Raw genomic sequence first — 12,774 nt, 5'->3', positions numbered from 1 at the left:
ATAATTTAATTCATTTTTAGGCTTTTTGTATTTTTTTTCTATAATTGTGAACAATAGCAACGTTTTCTTCATTAGAAAATTTTGCAATGAACGTACATATGGACTTTGTTTTGGCTGACAGTTTTCCATATGCATGCAGTGAACATCTCGAAAACAAATTACAACCACCCGGAAAACCGAAAAAAAAAAGAAAGAAAAAAAAGAAACCACTATCAAAAACAAATACAAACATCATCAGTAACAACAACAGTAACGACATGAGTTCAACAGTTTTAAGTGGTTGAAAAGCGACCAAATTAACAAAACGTTTTATACAAATGTCAATATAAATATATCTATTTTTAAAATCCATTTTTCCTACTTTCCATTTGCTCTGACCATCACGGTAGCTCAGTCGGTAGCGCACCCGCTCCGTGATCGGAGGGTCTTGTGTTCGAATCACGGCCGTGACTGACCTAAGTCGATAAAAAAATAGGTAGCAACTGTTCCTTCGCCAAGCGCTCGGTATTTTTGAAGTAAAAGTTGTGGGTCCTTCGAATGAGTCTTTAAAAACCGAGGCCCCGTGTCACGGTAGGCGTTGGCACGATAAAGAACCCTCACTGCTCAATGGCCCTGAGTGCCGAGTAAAAGTCTAAAGTTGAAGCCCTTAATCGGTATATAATGACGTCTCTATATGAATGAAAAATTCTCGAACGGGACGTAAAACAACATACGATCAATCTGTCAATCTATTTGCTCTGCTTGCTTAAATGCAATCAATATCTTAATACTAAAATGCAATTGCAGTAAATAGAGAGGTGGGTAGTTCTGTACATGTACAAGGAAATAACACCAACCCCTTTAAACCACATACATTTCCGACACAAAACCTGAAAGTTTGTAGATGTAGAAAAACATGAGACAGTCGTTGCTTTAGTATTGAAAGTGTATAGTTTTTGATAACAGATAGACAAACGAGTGTCTACTTTATTAATGTTGGTCACTGGTCATTTCTTATGAAAGTATTTTCAGTATAGTTGCAGATCTGTAGCTTGCTGGACTTGAAAAAAAAGGGATAGTTCGTCCATCCCATTTTTTTTTCAGACAAGCGAGCTACGGATCGATAGCTATTTGCAAAACAGGGAGAGATGTAAAAGTTGTAACGGATTATTCATCTTAGGGATGGCAATCGAATATAAAATTGCTAATCGGTAAACCGCAAGACGTTCCGACCGATTAACCGGTTACTCGTATCAAAATAAACATTTTCTTGACATTTTTAAGCAGCTCTATTCGTATACAAAAGAAGTCTAAGAAAGAATTCTGACTTATATGTCTGTCAGTAAACGGACACATTTGCAAGCCATTAAAACATTTGCAGGCCTTTTTAAAGTTTTCTTTTCATCTTTGAGCTTTATTAAAGTTGCCTTCCTTACAAGATTTCAGGATAGGCATTTACATATATTTTTCGAATAATACGGAGGTTTACAAAATGTACATAAGTAGCAACTAAGTCAAAGATTTTTTCCTAGCAATCATGAATAAAAAAAAATAAAGCAAATGAACCCCTCTTTAAATCCAAAACTTGATACAAAATGAATATTGGATAAAACAACGTGCATACAAATAGTTTTTATCAGAAACATATACAAATGTATTTATTTCAAAGACATTCTTTTAATCTGAAAATCCTACATTTTTTAAAACTCTCACTCATTTATAAATTTCATAATTAAAAAAAATAGTGGTTATGTTTTAAGGCAGAGTACGATTGCATCCCTTTTTTTATTGTATTTTTTTTTTCAAAGAAAATGTTAAAATGGTTTTGGTTGCTAAAGGACACACTAGACAATAATAGATGTATAAATATCTAATTACCTGTCAAGAAAAGTCAGATAGGCATTTTAATTTTGTAATAAAAAGTTATATGTGAAAATAAAAAAAGATAAACAAAATCTACAGATAAAACAAGTAAGACATTGATATTTCTTTAATTTTTTAGACATCTGTTTTCAAAAAGAGAAATGTACAGTAAATTGCATTTAGGGGAAAATGTTGTTTTGTCTAATTTGAATAAAGATTGATAGACCATGAAAGAATATATATATATATATATATATATATATATATATATATATATATATATATATATATATATATATATATATATATATATATATATATATATATATATATATATATATATATATATATATATATATATATATATATATAATTTCAGTTGCCTTCAAAAACTAACCTATAAATTTCTACGTTAAACCACGAACGTCAAAGTAATTTCCTTGCTTTAGTTATTTTCCGCAAAACATTTCCTTTGTCCAAAACCACATCCTTGACGTCACAAATGTCTTATCATAATAAAAGCAACCAGTTTCTCTGCATACTTTACAGTGTTCTGTGATGTCTAGAACTCGTCATGTCCGGGGCTGTGTTCTGCATTGTGCTATTTGTCATAGAGTTAAGTGCGTAGATGAAGTCAAGAAATTTTGGTCTAGATTATAATTGTTGTTGATGTGTTGTTTTACACGATTTATTCTTGGTTTCAGTTATATAAACTGTCAATATCATCATTTGTGTATGTGCATGCATTTGTTTCTTTGTGGGTGCAGTTGGTATTTTTTAATTGCCTTTTTGTTTAAGTTCTAGTCCTAGTTTGTTTATATTTACTTATTTGCATGAAATATTTATTTCATTTATGTTGCTATCTGTATGCACGTTGTATGCGAATTAATAATTCAACATTTGCCGTTTGCTGCTAATTAAAGATTTGAGATGAAGAGGGAATCGCGTGCATAAAGACATGAAGCTAAGAAAAATTTTAAATTCGATTTTTTAAAAAAGAATCTGATCGTGTCGAGTTGTTTTTTTCAGGCACTAGAGTATTTCGCCGCAGGCAAAGTCAGAGAAGCTGTTCTTTTATTTTGAAAATTATGCTTCTTTTATATATTAGTTCTTTTTCTATATGTGGTAAATTAATTATTAGTATCAGCATACATTAAAGTATTATTAGTATTGATCATAAAATTGCCTTTACATAAAGGATAACTGCACATAACGCTGGGTTTTGGTCTTTTTCCGTCGCTTCTGTTACCTTAATATTTCAACCTTATTTGGCACCAAATTTAAATGTTAAAATGATTTGAGGCTTTGATACAATGAAATAATTCTATGTTTTTGTCCTTACTGCTTTCAAAATATAGAGAATTTACACTTACGTGTCTTGATTAAACATAAGGTATACATGGGAGGTGGTGGTAACATTGTAAGAATGGCTCTGTAATTCGACTAGATAAATAACATTGACATGTACAAAAATACGAGATTACTCTCTCCCAACTCCCCCTTTATTCTGTATGGTACAATTACACTATTTAAAAAGGTTTCAAAACGAAATTAATAATGTGAGCACGTCCATGTAAGTAAAGAATATTTTGAATCGATGCCCGACAATTCAACGTGTTCAAGCACAGTGTCCTAGTTAGCTAAAACATGATACCTTACAAGTCACGTGACGGAATTAAGTATTAACAGAGTTACCTTTGGAAAGAAATCACGTTGTGAATTATATTTTCAATATGCCAAAGTCTTGGTAACAACAACGAGAGCGAATGTAAGGAGAAGCAGTTTTTTCTCTTTTAAACCATGAACGTATGTTTTTCTATTAATCTCCTTTGGAAAAAACATTATTAATGCAAATATGCAACAACTGTTTAACGGAGAGCAAAAGACAAACATGCGCTATGTATGACGTCAGTAAAAAGTGGGCTTCATCATTATCGTACGGAGATTCAAGAAATTGCTATGACCCCCGCCTTTGAAAACAGCTTCGTACTTCCTAAATACATACTTTTATTTAATGTAATTACGTAAAGTTGTAGATTAGATATTGACCATTCCTGCAATTAAAAGTAAAATGTTTGTTTTGGAATTTTATTTTGTCGGAATTTTCGCTTGTCCTTAAGTGCAGTCAACCTTTTCTCGGGATGTTCAGAATTGCATATAAATGTATTTACTCGTACGATTTTTGTGTGGTATGTTATTATACGTTAAAAATGAATGAACTGCAACTGATGAGGAATAATTTTGCAGTGGAACGGCGTTATATTTAGCCAAAAAGTAAAAAAAAATCTCTCTGGTAAAATTTCAGCGTTCTATGTAATATTTTGCATGACATTTTGTTATATTTAAGCAAAGAACCAGTAAATTGTTAGAATTTTTCCAACCCTTTTGATTTTTTCAATAAAATATATTAAATAAACGTAGAATTGTGTTTGAAATAAATACATGCAAAAGCATTGTAAATTTATATAAGCAATGTATTTCCGTTTTCAACGTTTACGAGATAACATGGCTCTTTTCACACAGGCATTGTTACAGATATTGTTTTCATGAAAGGCTAACAGATATCAGGACATATCTCTGATTGAAAAGTATCCTTTTCATACCCTTTTACAACTACTTGTTCATTTTTGTCTACAAATAAAAAAAAACAACAGAAAAATGGTTTCAGCGTCTTATTGTTTGAGAGACTCTTGTAAAAATTTTAAAGTAAAGTATTATGATATGCATATCATTAAGTTGTCTTCAAAGGATACGTGTATATACCGATACACGGCATTCTAAACCGCAATAATAAAGATATGGAAATTCATGTTTTTTTTTGTTCATGTAAATCCTTTGTCGACAACATATCCTTAACCATACTCCAATCGTCATAAAATCTTTAAGGTTAACTGTGTTTTGTACATATATACATGCAGAAGTCACAATTTTCAGATCTATATTCGGCATTGCTATTTGTTGGGAAGCTGGGTGTTTAGCAGAAGTCGAGGGCTGTTCGTTTGGCTGTTGTTAATGTTGATGTATTTTTTTTTCATGTTGTCCACTTTATTTATGAAATACATGTAGTTTAGGATTTTGACTATTAGACATCAATATCATCGTTTGTTGTTGGTTGCTTTGATTTTTTTGTTGCTTTCTATCCTTTGTTTAAGCTATTGCTGAACTGTATTTATGCTTATGGGAAAGACATTTTTTGCATGATCATATGCTTTAACCAATGAATGTTGCCATCAGATTTGTATATTATATATTAAATAATGAGTCTTTCATGCAATTCTAGCATTCACTCATTGTTGTTGGTCAAGGGTTGTTGATGAATAGGAAATCGTTTGCTAACAGAAATCAATCTAATTATACATAGAATGATTTTTCAATACAATATTCGAAACGAACATCTGTAGATTGAGTTTTCCAGTACCTCACATTAAGGTAAAAAAATCACTCAGCCTTTTTTTAAAAATTTATCACGGCTTCTATTAAAATTTACTGGAGTAATTCATCGTCTTTTTTTTTAAATATATTTTTTCAATTATACAAATGTATACAAGAATATGAAGTTTGAAATCAAATATTTACTTCAACATAAATCAATTTCAATAAAAAAGTTAAAATACACACAAAACAATTGAAGAAAAAAAAGAATGAAGGTTCAATTCACAAAGGAGTGCAATATTATTCTGGTGGTACAAATTTTAGTATGCATATCATTTATGCATTTGTTTTGAAATGGGGTTTTTATAAATTTTAACATTTTATCCGGAAATATCACAGTTTAATTTCCTATGGCGTCTCTTTTTTGTAGAGAACATTTCCTTTTCGGAAACAACACCCCCGATGTTACAATTTATTTATCAGGTTGAAAGATGATAGATGTTCTGTATGTTGTAGACATCTTTGTTACAGGACTCACACATATAAAGATAATTACGTATATATTTTTGCATCCTTCTTTCCCAGTTTCTCAGTTTTTTCATACAATAAAATTTTTATGCAGTGTAAATCAATAAATATTAAATACTATTTTAAATAAAATTTTTCCCAAATATCATACCAGAACTACTTTATCATTGATTTACCCTATATTTGTTGCTGTTTCGAAGAATAAAATGAGTTCATTTAAAATACATACATATATTTCCATCATTTTAGCAGTATTTACATTATATGTGTTAAATTACATTTAAAATTAGAAGAGAAAACCGAAAATTCGGTTAAAAATCAACAGTGACAAGAGAATGTCGCACACGCTATTGGTGTCAAAAACTAATAATTACCTTTCGCACCTATGTAAAATCTTCCCAAAACTTGAAAATGCTTTCAGAACATAATATTAAATTGCGAGGCCCGGTTTCTCACTGCTCAAAGGACCTGAGTGCCGAGTAAAGGTTAAATTTGCAGTCCTCCACCTGAAAGTGGTGGGGTTTCGATATGAGGGAAAATTCTCGAAAGGGACGTTAAACAAACAAAGAAACGAACGAATAAATGAAACACATGTTCTCGTTGAACACGTGACGGTCATTTATAATTTTTGAAAATTTTTCATATAAATCGCTTGGAAAAGCCAATTAACACGATAATTATAATTTTTTTGTTATATAATAAACTCACCGTATCCTTGTGTACTCGAAATGTGCTTGGGAAAAGTCATTATGATAGTATTATTTGGGTACAAAATATTTCATGAGAAGGTCAACTTAACGACACATTTTAGGATATTTTCTTCTCAATATCATAATCTGTATTGATAATGACAAAATTATTGAGTTAATTTTTTCAATTTATTTTCATAAAATCAATATTATTACTCTTGGTTAAGAGGCTTGCTGACAAAGCCATGTCAAATTATTTAAGGTGTATTTAAACTTTTAAATGTACAAAAATAACATTATTCGATCATCTATTATGTTGTAAATTTTGAATTTACTAAGTGGAGGTTAATGCAAAATTCAACATGATACTTTCATATTTTCTTTTCAAAAGTCTTCGAGGAATTGACAAAAAATTCATTTGGATTCACAGACTCCGAGAAATCCAAGTGCGTCAGTGTGGTGGATTATGCAAGTAAATACATTTCCTAAAACTGAGATGGTGAAAGTGTTTGGTAAAATGTATTCCAAAAAGCTTGCTGTTATTTTTTGAGAAAGCGATACATTATTATTACTATTTCAGGTTTTAGGATATTTAATCCTTGTTATTTTGTTTGATTTCAAAGAAATAAATTTGTTTAAAAATATCTCTTTAATTTTTCTTAATTAACATATCCAAAAAAGTTTTTTTATTGCAGAAAAAAAATGAAAAGTCAATAAATGAAAACAATGGTAGATATCTATAGTAAATGATGGTGGGTGTTAAATCTCCTCGACTTGTATGTACATTGTTTCAGTTTGCTAAAAATACATATGTGTTGTGTGAATGTTATGTATTAATATTTTTATGCTCAGGTTTTTGATAAACAAAAGTCTCATTTTAATGCTGGGGAAAAATTGTTAAATTAGTTTTAAAACATTCTAATTGTACACACAAGCACACTGGAGTTGATATTAAAAAAGATGCCTGGGGTTCTGATTGACAATATCTACATAGTTTTGGAAGAGCAAGTCTTCAAACATCTGTCAGAATTCCCATGGATACCAATTGCGCCCCGTTTAAGAAGACCTATTTTTGTATCCATTTGAAACAGAATTTATGAAAAATCTTAAACCTAAATAAAAGAAAACATTTGCTGTGGCCTTCAACTCGACATTTATAAGATATATCGACGATGTATTGTCAAATGACAATAGTTACTTTCATTCATATTTCGATTCGATATACCCCTGTGAACTGAAATAAAAGACACTATAGAGTCTGCTTCATCTGTTTTATATTAAGATATATTAAAAGAAAAAGATCTATGTTAATTGTAACCTAACAACAAAACTTTATGATAAACGTGATGAATTTAATTTTTTTATGAACTTCCCTTATCACCTGCATATGGAGTTTATGTCTCCCAATTGATTCGAAACTCAAGAGCACGCTCTATGTATGAACAATTTTTAAAAGAGGCAAGCTATTGACAAATAAGTAGATAAAACAAGGATATCAACAGTCTCGTTTAAAGTCAACAATCGCAAGTTCTTTGGTCGATAAAATGACCTTGTCAGCAAATATAATCTATAATCAAGTCAGATGCTGACTGACCTTTTTTATGCCGATTGTCAGGTCATCGCACACAGAATTGTCGACGGATTTTCCGTTAGCCCGATTATGACAAGGAGCACACGGCGGGTGTGACCGGTCGATAGGGGATGCTTACCCCTCCATAGCACCTGATCCCACCTATGATGTATTTAGAGATCCGAGTTTGCTTTTTTCCGAATTTGTATTGTATCAATGGACTTTTGAGCTTGATTACTGTTTGTTTTTCCCAAATTTCATTTAATATCATGATGTTTATCTTGCTAGAGCATTTCACACCGAAATATATTGATAGCGTGTTAAGAAAGTTCTTTTATCTAGAAATTTTTAAAACTCCGATTTTCAGGACGCGTTTGATTGACACAATGTCATATCCTTGCACTTTCACAAAGTAAACTTTAACCATAGAAAAAAAAGTCTTTTTGTTGTGTATTAATGAAAAATATGAAAACTATAATCCAGAAAGTTCAGCGTAAAACCAACTCAGCAGTATGTCATTCCGTGCTCAGTGATGTGTGCAGACTAAACAAATTGAACACACTCGGTAAAATGTAAACACTAACAATAACAGATCTCTTGTCCTGTTTACAAACACAGCTGTTTGACATGATATTATGAAGAATGTCGTTATCATTGAATTCTTAGAATATTCATGCAAGTTCATATCATTAATTTTGAATAAAAATAGATATTTAAAATTGTTATCAATGCAACCGTATCCAGACCCCTTTAATGACTCCAGAGCTCCCCCTAAACTTATGCATAGGATTAAATAAATGGCACAATAAAAATAAAAAAAGGTCACAAGTTATATGATATTTTGATGAATTAATTGCATGATCTTTTACTGTAACAGATGTATGTCTTATTATATAAATAGTACCTGGGATTTTGAGTGTTAAATTCAGTTCTTTTTAAATATCGTTTAAAATACAAAACATGGCGACATATCTTCAAGTATTGATGTTGATACTACATTTTGTGAATAATTATCACCCTGTGTCAGGAGGAACACTGTCTGACACACGGACAAAACTTGACTCCATAAAGTCCTTGATCTACAGCAATGCTTAGGCTACAGTTACACTGGACTCTACAGCTCTAAAGGAACTGGTCAAACTCTCAACCTCAGGTACAATATAAACATTTTTAAAAATAGAGATTTTTGTTTACGACTGTTATGTTCCATTGACAGCTGCATTTGCAATTCAAAATTAAGAAAGAGAAGTCTAAAATCACAGGAAAGGTGAAAGTAACAAAATCTGAGAATCTGAATATTTCTCGCAGTTATATGTAATGAAGTATATCCTAGATCTATTAACATCGGAACTATATACAGACATAAAAACAAAAAATAAGTTTGATGCAAAATAAGGAAATACAAGATCAGAGCTACAAAGATGTACAATGTCACTGTTCTCTTGGTAATGTTCAAAGGTTTCAAGAGTGTTAGGATGTATTCTTATACAAAGTGAAATGAAGAAACTAGGATGAATAAGCTTAACCCAAAAATAATGTCATTAGCTTACGATAAACTGAACTAAAGATATATGAAATTTGGATGATGTCATAATTAGACTGCATTCGCTAAGATGCGCGTGAGTGAATTAAAGGAACTGGTCAAACTCTCCAAATCAGGTATTTTAAAATTTTAATGAAATGTTTTGAAAACAAGTCTTTTTTAAAAGAAAAAATTGAGCACAAGAAAGAATTGATTGGCAGACAGAAGCTTGGGCAGGACAAGTATCGCATTTTTGGACATGACAGGCATAATAATAATTAATAAGAGTTAAATCATTTTGCATTCTCTTTATTGATTTTATTGATGCATATATTTGATGAACATTATTTTCAATTGCAGACAAAGTATATGCAGGTTACTTTAATCAAAATAAGAGAGTAAGTTTCTTTGTTTATATCGGGAAAAACATTCTTGCTTTTGGAAAAGGACAGACCATTAAATATGATGAAATCTTGACAAACCATGGCAATGGATATGATGATAGAACAGGGGTATTTGTGTGTCCAGTGGCGGGAACATACATGTTTGTTGTTGATACTCTCTCCAATGTCGAGACCTGGCTTGCTATAAAAGTAAACAAGCAAACTGTAGCATGTGTGTTTAGGTCAACTCACCAAGGAAATAGATGGGGTCAGACAAGCAGAACTGTGATAGTTAATCTAAAGCACGGTGATCATGTAAAAGTTGATAATGTAAGTAGTGATGCAAATCTTCCAATATATAACAGTGGAATCTCGGGATTTACTGGAACACTACTTTACTAACAGATCAAGAAAATAAAAAAGAGTTTGTACAGTAATATAATAATACAGAAGAAAGTGTATAAGTAATGAATATATATTGTCTTTTTTTGTGTGATGTAATTGTACATCTGCAATGTCAAAACTCACTGGCTTTCTTCCAATGTCTCTATATGAGTGAAAAATTCTCGAATGGGACGTAAAACAACATACAATCAATCAATCATATGTAATTGGATATCATGATACAGTTTACAAATTTATGTAATTGATGATTAAAAGACAATTTTACTTCCTTTTATTATTTAAGTTATAAAAAGATAGGGTCGCTGTATGATGAAAATGACTTTCTTAACGTATTTCGATCCTTAGGTACTGTACTTGAAATTGCTCGTAAAAGTGTTTCTGAATTCATAAAGTAATGTGTACTTACCCATGGTAATTCTTCATCATTATAGTTAACCATATTATATCGGGAAAATCAGCAAATCACAAACTTCTTTTCAAGAAACGCTAATAAAAGCAAAAGCTATGGATTTTCTAGTTGAAGATTGATAAACCAATATATTTTAGAATAAAAAAAAACTAGGGTATCCATGCATTTGGAGAAAATGACATTTTAAAAATACTTATATGGTTTCTAATTCTTTATTAAAGCAACACCGTGACGCACAAACGAAAAAAATTGACAAATATAGAATTTTTGCATGACCCTTGTAAATTTTGTTCAATTCCTGAAAGTATTAGGTTTCAGAATATTAAGGTTTTGGAACCTAAAAAAATCTACTTTTATGGAGAATTTTTTTTGTATAGCCCAAGATGAAAATATTGCTTTACTTCTTCCTCCTTATTGTACGCGTGCGCAGAAAAGTTGAAGAAGTTGCCATGGTTTCAAATACCAAAAAAAATGAATGTCAGTAGACCAAGAAATTTGATACAATCTTCAATAAAAGAACATATTTCTCACTTTTGTATGCTCCAATTGAATGTTGTTTACAATTTTACGCTAAAAATAAAAGTGGCCTGACCTTGACCATACTCCAAACAGTGTCAATTCTCCGGAAATTTCCTTACGACTAATGGAGTTGTAGCGTAACGTAATACTGAGCTGCCTGGAGCTTGGACCTTGACATGTACGATAACAATGAAACAGTAGATTTTTTCCGGCACTTATATTGTGCAGTATTTTCTTGCTTTACAGTGCAGTTATAGTTGTCATATCTTCGCTACACGCACAATTTTCATAAATCTTTCGCTTTATGATACAGATATCTTAAAAGAAACACATGGTTGAGTCAAAATCATGTAACTTTAATTTCAATTGTTTATAATACTGTGCGACAAAGCTAGAGTTATCATTTCTCGACATCACAGATCGCTTCTAATTTCATATACTTAATAGCATTGGTATCTAAGGATAGTTAAAAGGAAATTTGACTTCTCTAAAAATGCCTTTATTTTGTACTTTTCTGGGGGTATAAATGTCAAACTTTTTAAAGACAGTTTCTAAGACTTCAAAGAACCTTAAATCATATTGAGATGCTTGAAATAAAAATTGCTACATGAAAGCTTTATTTTGAGCCTTTTTTAAATTAAGTAATAATTCTAATAGTCACCGTACTTGGCTGAGGAGTGGATATCCTTTAAAGACATTTTCATTATTTCCAGCATGTAAGAGTTCCTGATATATTATGCATTCAACACACACTTTAGGAAATTACCTATTTAATGATCTTAATATTGATAAACCTTGAATAAACCTTGAATGAACATTTGTTAGAAAAATTGTTTTGGTGTTGCACATTACCTGTTTTTTTCATCTAGTTCTATCCATTTTCTCTTAGTTTGCTGGTTTCACACATTCCTTTGGTATTTCAGAATTCAGTCACCAAATCACCTTTGCAAAATCAAATCAATTCCTTTTTTTCTCTGAGAAAATATGCCCTGCCTCTTTATGAAAAAAAAGATTGAAATGACATACTTTTTTTAAATCTACACAATGTAAGGATTTTTGCATATGGATATAAAGATTTAAGCGTTGTTATTCCAGACAAATGCATTTTTTCCCTTATACATGTCTTCCTGTGTAAAACTTTAGGCCATCCATGGACCCATCCTGGCCCTAGGATCCTGACTCAAAAACAAAACTTCAAATCTGTAAGTCATGAGAGTGCTTGCATATCAATTTGAGCAAAAAGTTGAATTGTCATGCTAATTTGGGCTGGAAATTCCATTTTTTGCAAAAAGAAATTTGGAATATTAGTATTTAAATGATCACATTTTTGAGATCATGTTCTTTATATGCTGGGTCAGAAATGACATATATCATTTGAAAGACTTCTAGCTATAGTTAATTCAAATCTTCTCAAATCAGAACTCAGATACTTAGACGAGAAAGCAATAAATACACAGGAAATATTGAAATGAAACAAACTCATCATACATTTCTTTATCACTGAAGAAACACATTAAATCATTTTACTAATTTAA

The 12,774-nt window shown here is 31.0% G+C and overlaps 1 pseudogene; it reads left to right on the top strand.

Annotated features, from left to right (window-relative positions):
• Positions 1 to 8,954: 8,954 nt before the first annotated feature.
• LOC133181892 (complement C1q-like protein 3) lies at positions 8,955 to 10,311 on the top strand (annotated as a pseudogene).
• The last annotated feature ends 2,463 nt before the right edge of the window (positions 10,312 to 12,774 follow it).

Source organism: Saccostrea echinata, unplaced genomic scaffold (genome assembly GCF_033153115.1).
Source record: "Saccostrea echinata isolate AGI-Se365-2 ecotype Australia unplaced genomic scaffold, CSIRO_AGI_Sech_v1 ptg000001l, whole genome shotgun sequence".
Classification (NCBI taxonomy): Eukaryota; Metazoa; Mollusca; class Bivalvia; order Ostreida; family Ostreidae; genus Saccostrea; species Saccostrea echinata.
This window is presented reverse-complemented; position numbering and strand designations above follow the sequence as displayed.